At 46.3% G+C, this 13,779-nt stretch overlaps 1 long non-coding RNA gene across 1 annotated transcript in view; it reads left to right on the plus strand.

Annotated features, from left to right (window-relative positions):
• The window catches only part of LOC309654333, a 96,843-nt gene continuing 83,064 nt past the window's right edge, over positions 1 to 13,779 (plus strand). Inside the window, exon 1 of the long non-coding RNA XR_014260159.1 lies at positions 1 to 13,779. This exon is cut by the window's right edge and continues 16,238 nt beyond it. This is a non-coding gene — a long non-coding RNA (uncharacterized lncRNA).

Consider the following 13,779-nt stretch of genomic DNA (forward strand, 5'->3'; position numbering starts at 1 on the left):
TACAATCTTCATACAACCCTATGAGGTACTACTTACTAGTCCCATTTTCCAGATGAGGACATAGAGGCACAGAGAAGTTAGTATCTGACCCAAAGGTGCAGAGCTGCAAAGTGGCAGAGTCAGGATTTGAGCCAGGCAGTCTGAACTCTGCAAACTTTACTCTTCTCCCCTCTGCCTACTAATGTTTATTTGTCAGAATATTTTCCGGATTATACAGCGAATACATGTTCAAGGTAAAAAATTTTAAACTCAAAGAAGCATAATGATAAAAAAAATCAACTTAAGTTCCATCACCCGGAGACGAACACCTGGTCGACTGTCTTTGCATGTGCTGTGACTGGGTTTATGTCTATGCATAGTAGTTACATAATGAGATCATGACATCCCTGCACTTTTTCTTTATCGTGAGCACTGTCATGGGTGGAATTGTGTCCCCCCAAAAATAATATGTTGAAGTCCCAACCCCCAGTACTTCAGGATATGAACTTATTTGGAAATAGGGTCTTTACAGAGGTAGTCAAGTTAAAGTGAGGTCCTTAGGGTGGGCCCTAATCCAACATGACTGGTGTTATAAAAAGGGGAAACGTGGACACAGAGACACCTATAGAAGAAAGACGATGTGAAGAGACAGAGAGAAGACAGCCATCTATAAGCCAAGGAGAGAGGCCTGGGATGGATCCTTCCCTCCCAGCCCTCAGAAGGAACCAGCTCTACTACACCTTGATCTTGAACTTCTAGCCTCCAGAACTGTGAGACAGTACATTTCTGCTGTGAAGCCACCTAGTCTGTGGTGCTTTGTTCCAGCAGCCCTAGCAAACTAATAGCAGCACTTTAAAGCAGTCTTGCGATCTCTGCTTACCTCTTGCACCTTGTTTCCAACCCCTATTCCTTCCCCCACCTCCAGATTCCATCCTCGGATCAACGTTTGTCTTTCATCCCTTCCCTGATGGAGTCCTCACTCTGAACCACCTCGAAGATGAACAGCTGGAGCCACTCCTATTGCACAGCCTTTCCCTTTGGATGCAGGTGCAGGGCCCCTGGAATTTTTTAAATGGATCCAAATCATCTTTAATTAGTATCCTGTTCTGCTCTGGGTGATGGGACCAGAAAGCCTTTTGAAACCCTGAGGGAGTATCTTAATGTGGACAGTGTCTGGTGCCCACTGAGGCCTCGACTTTCCCAAAAGAAGGTCAAGATTATGGAGAAGCAGGTAGGGAAGTTGTCCCCAGCTGGGTATCATGGAGGAGAAGGGCTGTCCACAAACTATTGTCAGCGTTTCAAAAAAAGCCTAACAGACACCAAAAGCTTTCATTCTTAACAGAGCCAAATTAAGTACCAGGCCAGCTGTCCAGGTTGCCAGTCTATGAAGGCATCAAAACACCACCAAACTAAGTCAGAAAGATGGGGCCACTCAACACCTGTCTCCAAGTACAGCCCCCTATTTACCTGGTTAAAGGTAAGTGAAGGTGACAGCATTCTCTGGAGGAAATGAGGATGGACCATCCCTCTGTGGCGCCTCTAGTTTTCCCCCATGAGGGACCTGTCCCGAGCATTCATGGGGGGCGGGGAGGCGGAGGCACCAGCAGCCCTAAGCCCGGCCAGTATGCAGGCCCTGCAAGGCCAGTGTTAAGCAGCTGGACACATGTAAACGAGTGATGCCTGCTCTGTGCCAAACACTGGAAAGTTGTTATCCAAGTTTGAAGTCCTTTTAGATGCCTCCCAGAAGGTTATCAGCTCAGAACATCACAAAGACAAAAAGAGAGAACATGAAAACTATGAAAGTCTGTTGATTAAAAAAAAAAAGAAAACTTTTTAAACCACACAAATAGACTTTGTAACTACCATGGTGTTAATCCCTCTGTCCTTGGTGAGTGTGAGAGAGTCAGGCCATCCAGTCACGGGTGACTGAAAAATGGGCAAGGAACAATATTTTCAAATAAGTTAAAATGTATTATATCCAGTGCATATATGAACATAACGAAGGAGGTATAATGTTTTATTAAAAGAAAAACAATATCTCGCCACTCTCACCATCATTTTGGAGAAGGCTAGCAGGAGTACACCAAATACACATTTTAGCTGAAACTGCAAGGCCAAGTTTTTTTTTTTTTTTATAAATTTATTTACTTTATTTATTTTATTTTTGGCTGCGTTGGGTCTTCGTTGCTGCGTGCGGGCTCTCTCTAGTTGTGGTGAGCAGGGGCTACTCTTTGTTGCGGTGCGCGGGTTTCTCATTGCGGTGGCTTCTCTTGTTGTGGAGCACGGGCTGTAGGCATGTGGGCTTCAGTAGTTGTGGCACGTGGGCTCAGTAGTTGTGGCTCGCGGGTTCTAGAGCGCAGGCTCAGTAGTTGTGGCGCGTGGGCTTAGTTGCTCCGCGGCATGTGGGATCTTCCCGGACCAGGGCTTGAACCCGTGTCCACTGCATTGGCAGGAGGATTCTTAACCACTGCGCCACCAGGGAAGCCCCAAGGCCAAGTATTAAAATAGTGAACAAAAGCCAAATATCATGATCATAGATAAACTTCTGGGATACAAGAATAAACCTGAAATTTTACTTTTAGATTTTAATTATTTTTATAATTTTACTAAGGAAGATCTTATTTTAGTTATTAAAATTTTTAAATTTTAAACTTGGATCTGATGCTACAAGGAAAAAAATACTGAGCACCATCGGTTTCCAGATTGCTCCTGAGGTTACTATATTGCAAAATTCCATCATTAAGTAGGTGCCACGTTCAGCTGGCACACTATGATTTCACTAACCTTTTGACACAAGGCAGTATAATTTAAGAAAACGTTTTTCAGTAACCTGTTTTCATGATTTTTTAGCTGTGGTGGGCAGAATAATGACCCCCAAAGATGTTTACATTCTAATACCCAAAACATGTAAATGTATCACATTACATGGCAAAAGGGACTTTCGTGGTGTGATTTGGTTAAAATCTCAAGATGGGGAGATTATCCTGGATTATCGGGGTGAGCCCAGTATAATCACAAGGTCCTCATAAAGGGAGGCGTGGGGGTCACAGTTAGAGAAGGAGAAGGGAAGACAACCAAAGCTGAAGTTGAAGTGATGTGATTACTGGCTTTGACGATGGGGAAGGGGCCATGAGCCAAGGAATGTGGGCAGCCTTGGGAAGGCAGAAAAGGCAAGGAACAGATTCTCCCCTAGAGGTTCCTGTGGGAATGTAGCCCTGCTGACACCTTGAAGTTAGGTCAGTAAAACCCACTTTTCACTCTGACCTCCACAACGGTAAGATAATAAATTTGTGTTATTCTAAGCCACTAAATTTGTGGTTAATTTGTTACAGCAGCGATAGGAAACTAATAAAGTAACTTTGGGAAATCTATCTTTTTTTTAAAAAATCCTTCCTCTTCAACTTGTGAAAATGGTTAGTGGTCTATAGCAACCATTTTGACAATTTAAAAATTTAGCCTCCATAATTCAAAGCTATAACATATTATCTTTTAAAGCGTTTTTCTAAATAAAAATCTACTGCTGTGAAGTGTGATTAGTGAGATCAAAATATATTTGGGAACACCTCATTTTTCTCTAACACTTCATTGTTTCATACTCTTTATACACTTCATTATTTCTGCATTAAGAATGATTTATCATGCATGTTTGTATGATTTCACATTTTATTTGCACCTCCTGAAATTTTGAGGTGGGTGGCAAAGCTGACATTCTGCTTTTAATTAATCTCAGAAGATGTGAAGAATTTCCAAACAATATTTTTTGAAAGATTTTTTTACCTAAAAAAATCAAGTATACATCTGGAATGCTTATCAGAATTTGAGAGGAAATACTCAAATATTAACAATACATATGGGACTTCCCTCGTGGCGCAGTGGTTAAAAATCCGCCTGCCAATGCAGGGGACAGAGGTTCGAGCCCTGGTCCGGGAAGATCCCACATGCCATGGAGCAACTAAGCCCTTGCAACACAACTACTGAGCCTGTGCTCTAGAGCCCACGAGCCACAACTACTGAAGCCCGTGCACCTAGAGCCCATGCTCCGCAACAAGAGAAGCCACCGCAGTGGAAAGCCCACACACCGCAACGAAGAACCAATGCAGCCAAAAATTAATTAATTTAAAAAACCACATCTATTTGAATGACACACCTTGTCCTTACTACCAACACTGTTTCACCAATTAGCTAATATACCATCATGAGGGATAGTGTTTGCTGATTCCCTGACCTTCCAAGCAGTCGCCCAAACCACAGGGACAAGAAGCCTGGAAACAAGAATTCCCAGACTCCCTGGCTAGCAGATTCTGTCCAGGTTTGGCATCTGGGGGGATGCAGAAGAAAAGGAGAAGCTGATGTCTCAGAGGCAATGCAGACAGGTGTATAAGCAGCTGCAGCAGCTCCGTCTGCAGGGTTTTGCATATGGTTTGGGGGCATCTCCTTGAGAATCGCCCACTTGGGTGCTCCAGGACACTGAGATCACAAGGTGGTCTGCCCACTTCCCTAAGATCTCTGAACTTCCAGATTTCTGACCTCTCCTCTCCCTGCTGTCCCAAGGTTGTCAATGTCTCTAATTCCCTGCATTAACTTCTTCCTACTCAAAATACCTAGAGTGGCTTCTGTTATTTTGACCAAAACCGCAACTGATACAATAACATACACAGTCACAAGGTCATTGATCACACTCAAGTTCAGTGATGACAAAGAATCTTGAAGTAGGCATTTGACTATTTGATCTTCCAAAGGCTGAAGACAAGGCAAAGCAGATCTTGGCTGAATATCAAGGCCATGGCCACACTCCCAGGTATCCCTATAACTGTCCAGCCAGGGGAAGCCCACAGGTCTTAGTCTGACTTTCACCTTCAGTGACACTGCTCAGTTTTCATGAATGGTCCAAACTGTTTTTGACCAGGATGAAATCAACACAGTGAGGTCATGCTGCCAGCCAGATGGGTATTTGCATAAACAGCTTTAAGCAACATGAGAAAAGGAACAATGACCAATACATCAGGCTGAATAGTTAGAATCTTCCAATATGTGAAGATACAAATTGGGGCTGGAACAATAACAATAAAATGCATCCTTGATGGTGCAAAGGATGGAACCCAATGAACCAAGGAATGGGGGACGTGGGTGAGGAGGACAACCTAGAGACAAGAAATAGAAAATCTCTGCACCCATTGTTGTGCTGGATCTGCAGTTCTTGGCCTCTGGACTCCTTTACACTTTTAAAAATTTTTGATGACCTCAGAGAGCTTTTGTTTATGTGGGTTATATCTATTGACATGTACCATTTTATAAATTAAAACTGAGAAAAATGTAAAACAAGAATACCCAGCACACATTCCATTAGCTGACAGAGCCGGTAGTCTTTGGAAAACCCTACAGTACCCTCAGGAGGAAATGAGAGTGAAAAGGACAAGTAACATCTTAATATTTTCAGGAAAATAGTTTTGACTTCGCAGCCCCGAGAGGGTCTTGGGGACTCTCTGAGACCCCTGCCCACACTTTGAGAACTCCTGAGCTAGACTGTTATATTTAGCCTAGCTCATTTAATTCTCCTAACACCTTGAAATGTCTATATTTCCTGTTCCCATTTTGCAGATGAGGAAAGTGAGGATGAGCAAGGTCTAGTAACCTGCCCTGAGTGACACAGCTACTAAACAGCAGCCAGGATTCAACCCTGCTCTCTCTGCCTCCAGGACCTGCATGTGAAGAGAAGACTTGACCACTGGCAGGGCCAGGCCCGGGAGGGGCGTAGCTGGAGAGGCTTCAGGCTATAATGAGGGACCCCACGGTGGGACGAAGGGACCTTCCCATCAGGGAGCTGACCGGCCATGAGGAGGAGCTGGAGCGTCCAAGTTTAACTGTATTGCACGAACGTGCAGAATGTGCACACACCTCTGACAGTGGGGTTCGGGGGAGGAGGTGCTGGAGCTGGGGTGGGGGTGTGGGGAGGCTTGGCTGTCGGTCCAGGCTCTGCCGTGAGTCTTGTGCAAGGCACACCCTGGAGGGGCCGGCCTAGAGGAGCCTTCAGGCGACCCACCCTGGGACTCCCTCCCTGAGCTCTTAGCCCTGGATCCAGATGGGAATCTCAGGGTGGCTCTGGTCAGCTGGGGGTGGAAGATGGGTCTGTGCAGCCTGAGAGGAAAAGAGCTTGATTCTCACGAACCCGCATGGGGGAAGGATCAGCCCAGGCAATCTGGGGCCTTTTCCAGGACAATAATAGGTGATTTCGTTCCAAAGCCTGACAGTGGGAGTATTGGTTGAAATCCACCCAGAGTGAGAGTTGTCTATTAGAACAGCATTCCAGAGCTACCGCTGGCCTTCCGCTGGGGAGCTCTGTTTCCAATCTCAAAGATGTCAAACGATTTTAAAGGCACAGGAGCTCGGTTTTACCCAGCAAGACAGCAATGGTGCAGAGCACATGCCCGCTGGCATTACCACAGCAGATGCTCAAGGCAGCTCCACGGCAGCCCCCCACACCGTCTCCCCCCGACACTGTCTGCGTCCCAGCTCCAAAGTGGGCTAGAGGAAGATCTGGTCTTGAAAGGGGGTGTGCCCATACCTACCTACACTTCTGTGTGGGCCTATGTGTCCACAGCCTCAGGCACACCCATGTTCCCTATTCACACACCTGGCTCCTGGGCACCCTGTCCCGAATCACAGGCCACGGCAGGTCCCCCATGGCCCAGGCTCCTAGGAGCCAGCCAGGCATTCTCTGCATGCCGCCTCCCAGGCATGCAGAGATGGCCTCAGGGATGGCTGCGCTCAGCAATCAAAAATAACACTAACAATAGCTCACATTGTGCAGCTCGTTACCTCTCACGCTTCACTGCACCTGCCCTATCTCTCGGGAGCTTCACGGAACCTCTAGGAGGTTTCAGATTTCCGGTTGCCCTCCTTGAGAGGTGAGGAAGCTGTGGGTTGGCGAGGTAAATGGGAGGGTCTGAGGAGTCCAGGCTGAGCAGCACTGAGTCCTGGGTCTCTCCATCTCAGCCCAGGACTGTGTCTGCCGTGCGGGGGTTTGGAGTGAGGTGGGGAGCAGGAGAGGCACAGGGAGCCCACGGGGGGAGTGGGGGAGCTGACCTCTGCTCGCCCATCAGCCAGGAGTCCTCGCAGAGTCATTCTTTGACGTTAGAAACATACAAGTTTCAATCGGCCAAGGAACTTGTTTGACCTTAATTCTCTCTCCTAGGGAGGCCCCCCCATTTAGCCGATTCTCCTGTGCCCGGTTTCCCTCTGCCTCCTGATTTCCGGGAGCAAGGAGCCTGCCCTCGGGAGGAATTTCAGGAGCGTTCCCAGGCAAGTCTAGCCTTTGAAAGCCCCTTGTGTTGTGATCATGGCCACTTAGCGGGTTATTTAATAATGTGCCCCATGGGAAGGGACCCCATCTGATCTTTCAGCCATGATGTGATAGCCCCTGTCTACCATCCCTGAGGTCAGGTCACAACGAGGAAGAGAGCTAACCTCACTCAGGGGACCCACAGGGAATGCTTTCCCAGGTAAAGCCACCTCTGGGAAACAGCTTTTTGCCCGGACCAGAGATGGGAGAACTTCGGGGTGGCCCTGCCAGGTGCAGGCCAGGATGACCTCTGGGGGTCCCTCTAATTCTGCAGCCGTGGGAGGACAGCCCAGGACCATCCTGAACCTTTGCACTGAACTCCCCTTCAGCTGTGGCCGGGCAAACGAGGCCCAGAGCAAGCTGCAGCAACAGGCCAGGCAGCCCCCCGGGGGCCACAGAAGCCTCAGGAGCAGGGGCCCAGGTGTGGTACAGCCACTGCCACCTCTGACCCTTCATTCAGAGGGACCACGTGCAGGTAAACGACGCTCGCCTCAGGCTGAGGACGCTGGCCTCAATGCTGAGTTTGAGTTGTCAGAAAAGACCTTATAAGTGAGTGCCACAGCTCAGCAGACCCTCCAGCCAACAGCACTGTCACTCCTGCAGGGCTCTCCCCGGCAGGTACGGGGTTCTGAGGCTGACTGTGGCACGGAGGTGCGCTCACCCGGCCACTCAGGGCTTCTTGCTTCTAGTAACATCTATTTCACTCCACCCAGCTGCTTCCTGGGTCCCGGGAGTTTCCACTGAGGGGATCCTGGAGCAACTCCCTCCAGCTGGACGTGGAGCTGGTGAGGATTCCAGCCCTCCAGGTGGACGCCAGCAGCTCACAGCTCCCCTGCTAGGAAATGTCTCTGAGAATCTAAGAAAGGCCCTCTCCCAAGCAAAGCGCTAAAATCTGTTCTCTGAAAGCCAACCTCCTCCTACTAAATTGCCGTCTCTTCTTAGAACTGCGTTCCTCAGCCCTGGCTTCCTCATGGGAGAGTGAGAAGAGCACATTTGGCCCTTCAGTCTGGGTCATTTTGGTGCCGGGTCATCAGCTACAGTGCAAACTGCTTCCTGGGTCACCACGTATGACACTGACAGCCCACAGCCCTGCGGGCCACAGAAGCAGGTGGGACGGCAGGTGGATAAACAAACAACTGCGAGAGAATGTGATCTGTCCTGCGTTGGAGGTAAAGACAAGGTGCTGGGAGAGTGGAGGTGGTCATGACTAATGCCCGTGGGAGCAAAAGAGGCTCTGAGGGCACAATGGCACCTTGGTCTGCTGTGGGGAGCTGCCTGATTAGGAGGCTGATGGCATGCCCAGGTGAGGCCTGGAGGCAGGGCCGAACGTGAGCAGTGAACGAGCTGACCCCAACGTGCAGTGACCCCTACGAAGTCTCCCTGGGGCAGCCTGGCCTTTACCTGCTCCTGAGAGAGGATTCTTAGAATTGGCTGCCTATGAAGGTGTGGGGTGAGTCAGGGTCACTGGGGGCAGGTGACAGAAACTCAGGGGCCAACTTAGGCAAAGAAGAAGTCTGTAGGGAGACCACTGGGATGTTCACAGAATCAGCAGGAAATCTGGAGAAACCGGGCTTAAGTAGATGGGAACCAACCAGGGCAGGGCGGCAGCCCGCAGGTCAAGGGCATGTCTCAGAAATACCTACTATTGCCAAGAGTAATTTCTCACTGTCCCTGCATCTTGACATCTTTCCTCCAAGGGTCTAAGTCGCAAATAGTAGAGACTTGGATCCCATCTCCACATTCTGGCTGCCAGCAGGACGAGAGCAGGACCTTCTGGTTCCTGGTGTCTGGGCGAGGGAGGCCCGGGGGCCTCAGGGACAGACAACAGCCGTCCTCTGAGTGTCCTTTTCTTGGCTGGAGAGCTGCTTCCTGTGGGAGATGGGCAGCAGTTCTTCCAAGTCTTTTATCCCTGCCCCTACACTGTGGAAAAGTTTAGGAATACCCTGGAGGACAAGGGTGAGGGGAGGGAAGAGGTTAATTTCCTAGTTTCTGCCTTTTCCAATGTGACTAATTTGTTTATCTTTATGGCTTTTTTTGAGAAAACGTCTTTTAAGCGTGGAGATCCCACTATGTACTATGTGGGATAGGGTAGGGGAGTCCTAAACAGAACATAATGAGGACATCTCTGTAAGGGAATTTTAACGATCATAATTTATTAAATGTCCACTGTGTGTCAGATATTGGGTTAAGTACATATTTTATGTAGCAGGGAGAAAAATTTATTTAAAAAGCTTGCTATACACTGCTTGTAATAGCCTCACGCTGGAAACTACGCAAATGTCCACCAACATTAGAATATTATACATTAATTAAGTTGGAGGATATTCATATATTGGAATGCCATGCAGTAGTGTCTCACAGTGTGGCCCGCCCCTGTGAGCCCCTGAGAATCCTTGCAGGAAATCTGCAAGGTCAAACTATTTTCATAATAATTCTAAGACATTATTTGCCTTTTCCTCTCTGTTAACATTTGCACTGATGGTGCACAAGCAATGGTGGGTTAAAGTACAGGTGACTGAACACAAAACAAGGCAGCAACACCCCCCTGTACTAGTTGCTCCTTGTATTCCTCGTTGCCATACATTTTCTCAGCAAAAAAAATTTGGCAGTTTCACTTAAGGTGATATCTTGATGAAACAGTAAAAATTATTAATTTTCTTAAACCTCAACCCTTAAGTGCATGTCTCTAATATCCTGTGTGACAGACTAGGAAGTACACGTAAAGCACCTCTGCTGCATAGTGAGGTAGAGTAGATGTCGTGAGAAAAAGCATCTGTGTGATTGAGGCTCGAGCTGAACTAGCCACCTCCTCGTATGTGATTCTTGGTCCACATGAACAAGAGGACCAAGGGCTAGAAATGGGATTGCTGGGCCATAGGGTATATGTGTTCAACTTCATGAGAAGATCCCAACTGTTTTCCAGAGTATTTATACTAAATTGCAAGAATGTATACAAGATCTTGCGAATCCACTTTCTCTCCAGCACTTGGTATTGCCAGATTTTTACATATTTTGCCCCCAAAAATTGTTATAAAATGGCATCTCGTTGTAACTTCTATTTGTGTTTTCCTGATTATTGAGGTTGGATGTGCATCAACAATTTAATGTAGATTCTCAAAAAAAAAAAGAGAAATATCACATCAAATTATAATTTAAAATTTGTTTAAAAAATTTTTAAATGAATAATGGTGTGCATTTATTTATCTACACAATTACATGCCATTTTCTACTTTAATGTAGCCATTTCCAATCTAAGTTTTCTCTGCATTTGGGGTCTAAAGATTCTTCCTATTTGAGGCAAATACTGCCAAAGAAATACAGAGTTACGGAGCCTGCACCCGTGAACTTGACCTCCTGAGTGTTCTTAGTAAAGACAGTTAATATGTCAGGTTTTGCATGCATTTCCTATTTGGTTAAATGCATGGTTTCATTTTCTCTGTAACTGAATTACATATCACTGGAAATCTGAAAGTCAGCCAGACACTTTTGATGAATGGATGCGTCGTGTCTAGTGATAATCTTCCACGAGGCACGAATAAGCCCCAGCAGCTTCTCACAGCTCTCACTTCCATGATCTACTGGGAGAGACTTGGCTGAGTTTGCACAGCCTCGTAATGACGACCACGTCATGACTCACTCTTCTATTTGCTGCTAGCAAATTTTGGTTTACATCAATTAAAAGACACAAGCCGCTCTCAGAAACGTGCAAAAGTGAAAGAGCGTGCATCTTATGTTTCTTCTAATTATTTATTAATTAAAATTAAAATACGCCCATATGTGGATATAGGTATAAGTATATAAACATGCGTGTGTGTGTATTTGTGTACCCGACCTTTACTGAGCATCTCCTAGGCAATAAATTCAATGTCAGGGACTCTCCATTCATTATGTGACGTAGATAATTTTGTGAGGTAGGTAGTATTATCCTCATTCTGAAGAAAGCTGAGATTCGAAGAGGCAAGATAACTTGACCACGACTCACAAGTGGCAGAATCAGGAGTGAATCCAGCTCTATCTGGCTTCAAAGCCCATAAACTTCCTATCATGCCGTTAAGGGCACAAATGTCAAAGATGATGAGTCTCTTTTTTTAGGTGTTTCTGGGTAAGATCTCAGACAAATCGTTGCCTCGTCTTGCTTGTTATGTCTCTAAGGGTGATGCCTCCGTTTATGAAGAGGTTACTGGCAGGGACAATGGAGGGATTTACTAGAGAGTTGAGCCACGTTAAAAATAACCACAAGGTTATTTATTCCTAATCCCGTTAAGCTCCCTTGAGCTGTGTGCAAACTGATCAGGGGAGGGCATGTTAACTGGCCCCCGTACAGGTGGGCCTAAGGTTGCTGTTATAATCTCCTGCATTTTCCCACCTCAGCCTGGGCTCCGTGTCACTTTTTCTAGTGTTGGTTGGTGCAAACCCCTAACTTTTCTTGTTATGATGAACGATCATAAAACTGATGAGCTTTTGTCAACAAAGAGGCTCCCGCTAGGCCCTGGAAATGCACTTCTTTTTATTTGAGGTGTCCTAGTCCAGAGTGAGGAGGAGCTCTAGATGGGGGCTGACACATGGTGTCAGGACTCGGGGTTTGGGTTTTTGCCAGTCTCCAATTTACACACTGGTCTGGCGTGGAGGTCCTACAGGCCTGAAGAGATCTGAGGTGGAGGTGGGAGGGGCTATTCCCCGCCATTTGACAGCATGACCCTAATTTGTCTTGGGCAAGTAAAAGCTTATTTGGGTTTTTTTCAGATCTTCCCAAAGGAGTGTGTTCCTTCACCTTCCTCAAATGTACAGCTTTATCTGGCCACTCACAAACTTTTCACCACCAAAAACCCATTTAACAATTTTCCCCCCATGGGCCTCATCTTTTTTCTTTTTTTTTTTTTAAATTAATTAATTAATTTATTTTTGGCTGCGTTGGGTCTTCGTTGCTGCACGCAAGCTTTCTCTAGTGGTGGCAAGCGGGGGCTACTCTTCCTTGTGCGTGCTTCTCATTGCACTGGCTTCTCTTGTCGTGGAGCACAGGCTCTAGAGCGCAGGCTCAGTAGTTGTGGTGCACGGGCTTAGTTGCTCCGCGGCATGTGGGATCTTCCCGGACCAGGGCTCGAACCCGTGTCCCCTGCATTGGCAGGTGGATTCTTAACCACTGCGCCACCAGGGAAGCCCAGTACTGCTCTTTTTTTTTTTTTTTTTTTTAAGGTAGTTGTCAGTCATATTGTTTTTTTTTTCCCCCTAGCTTATGTATGTATTTATTTATTTTTATATTTATTTTTGACTCTGTTGGGTCTTCGTTTCTGTGCGAGGGCTTTCTCTAGTTGTGGCAAGCGGGGGCCACTCCTCATCGCGGTGTGCGGGCCTCTCACTATCGCGGCCTCTCTTGTTGCGGAGCACAGGCTCCAGACGCGCAGGCTCAGTAGTTGTGGCTCACGGGCCTAGTTGCTCCGCGGCATGTGGGATCTTCCCAGACCAGGGCTCGAACCCGTGTCCCCTGCATTAGCAGGCAGATTCTCAACCACTGCGCCACCAGGGAAGCCCCCCGGTACTGCCTTTTATTTTTTGTTTTTTATTTTTTTATTTTTTTAAACATCTTTATTGGAGTATAATTGCTTTACAATTGTGTGTTAGTTTCTGCTTTATAACAAAGTGAATCAGTTATACATATACATATGTTCCCATATCTCTTCCCTCTTGCATCTCCCTCCCTCCCACCCTCCCTATCCCACCCCTCTAGGTGGTCACAAAGCACCGAGATGATCTCCCTGTGCTATGCGGCTGCTTCCCACTAGCTATCTATTTTACATTGGTACTGCTTTTTAAACTTAAAATTTCAGTTGCTCATTGCTAGCATATAGAAATATAATTGGTTTTTGTACATCGACCTGGTGTTCTCCCATCTTGCTAAACTTAGTTCTAATAGCATTCTTTAAGAGTCCTTGGATTTTCTACCTAGACACTCATGCCATCTGCAAATTGAGACAGTTTTATATTTTCTTTTGCTATCTATGCGTTTTATTTATTTATCTTGCTCTGTTATGTTGACTAGAATCTCTAGCACAATGTTGTATCCACCTTTAGATGATAGGCCCTTTGCTTTGAAGAGAGGCTTTGTTATCTCCACAAGATGATGGTGGAGTTACTACATTCTCCTAAGGAACCTTGACTCTAAGGAAAGAACTGTTGACATTCAGCTCATTAATAATAGTACTTAACACGATCAACTGCTGTGTCTAAGATCCCGTACTCTGCAGTTTACATATATTATTTCATCTGATCTTTATATCAGCCTTATGAGATAGATATTATTAACCCCAGTTTTGAAATGAAGAAACAGGCTCAAAGAATGTAAGAAACTTGCCTAACATAACACAGTTTATTCTTTTCAGGTGGTGAATCCAAACCTATTACTTTCTATCTCCAAAGTCCATGTTCTACCCAATATACTATACTGCTTATGGTCCAAATTGTTT

Source organism: Balaenoptera physalus (genome assembly GCF_965194825.1).
Source record: "Balaenoptera physalus genome assembly, chromosome: 2".
In the NCBI taxonomy this organism is placed as follows: Eukaryota; Metazoa; Chordata; class Mammalia; order Artiodactyla; family Balaenopteridae; genus Balaenoptera; species Balaenoptera physalus.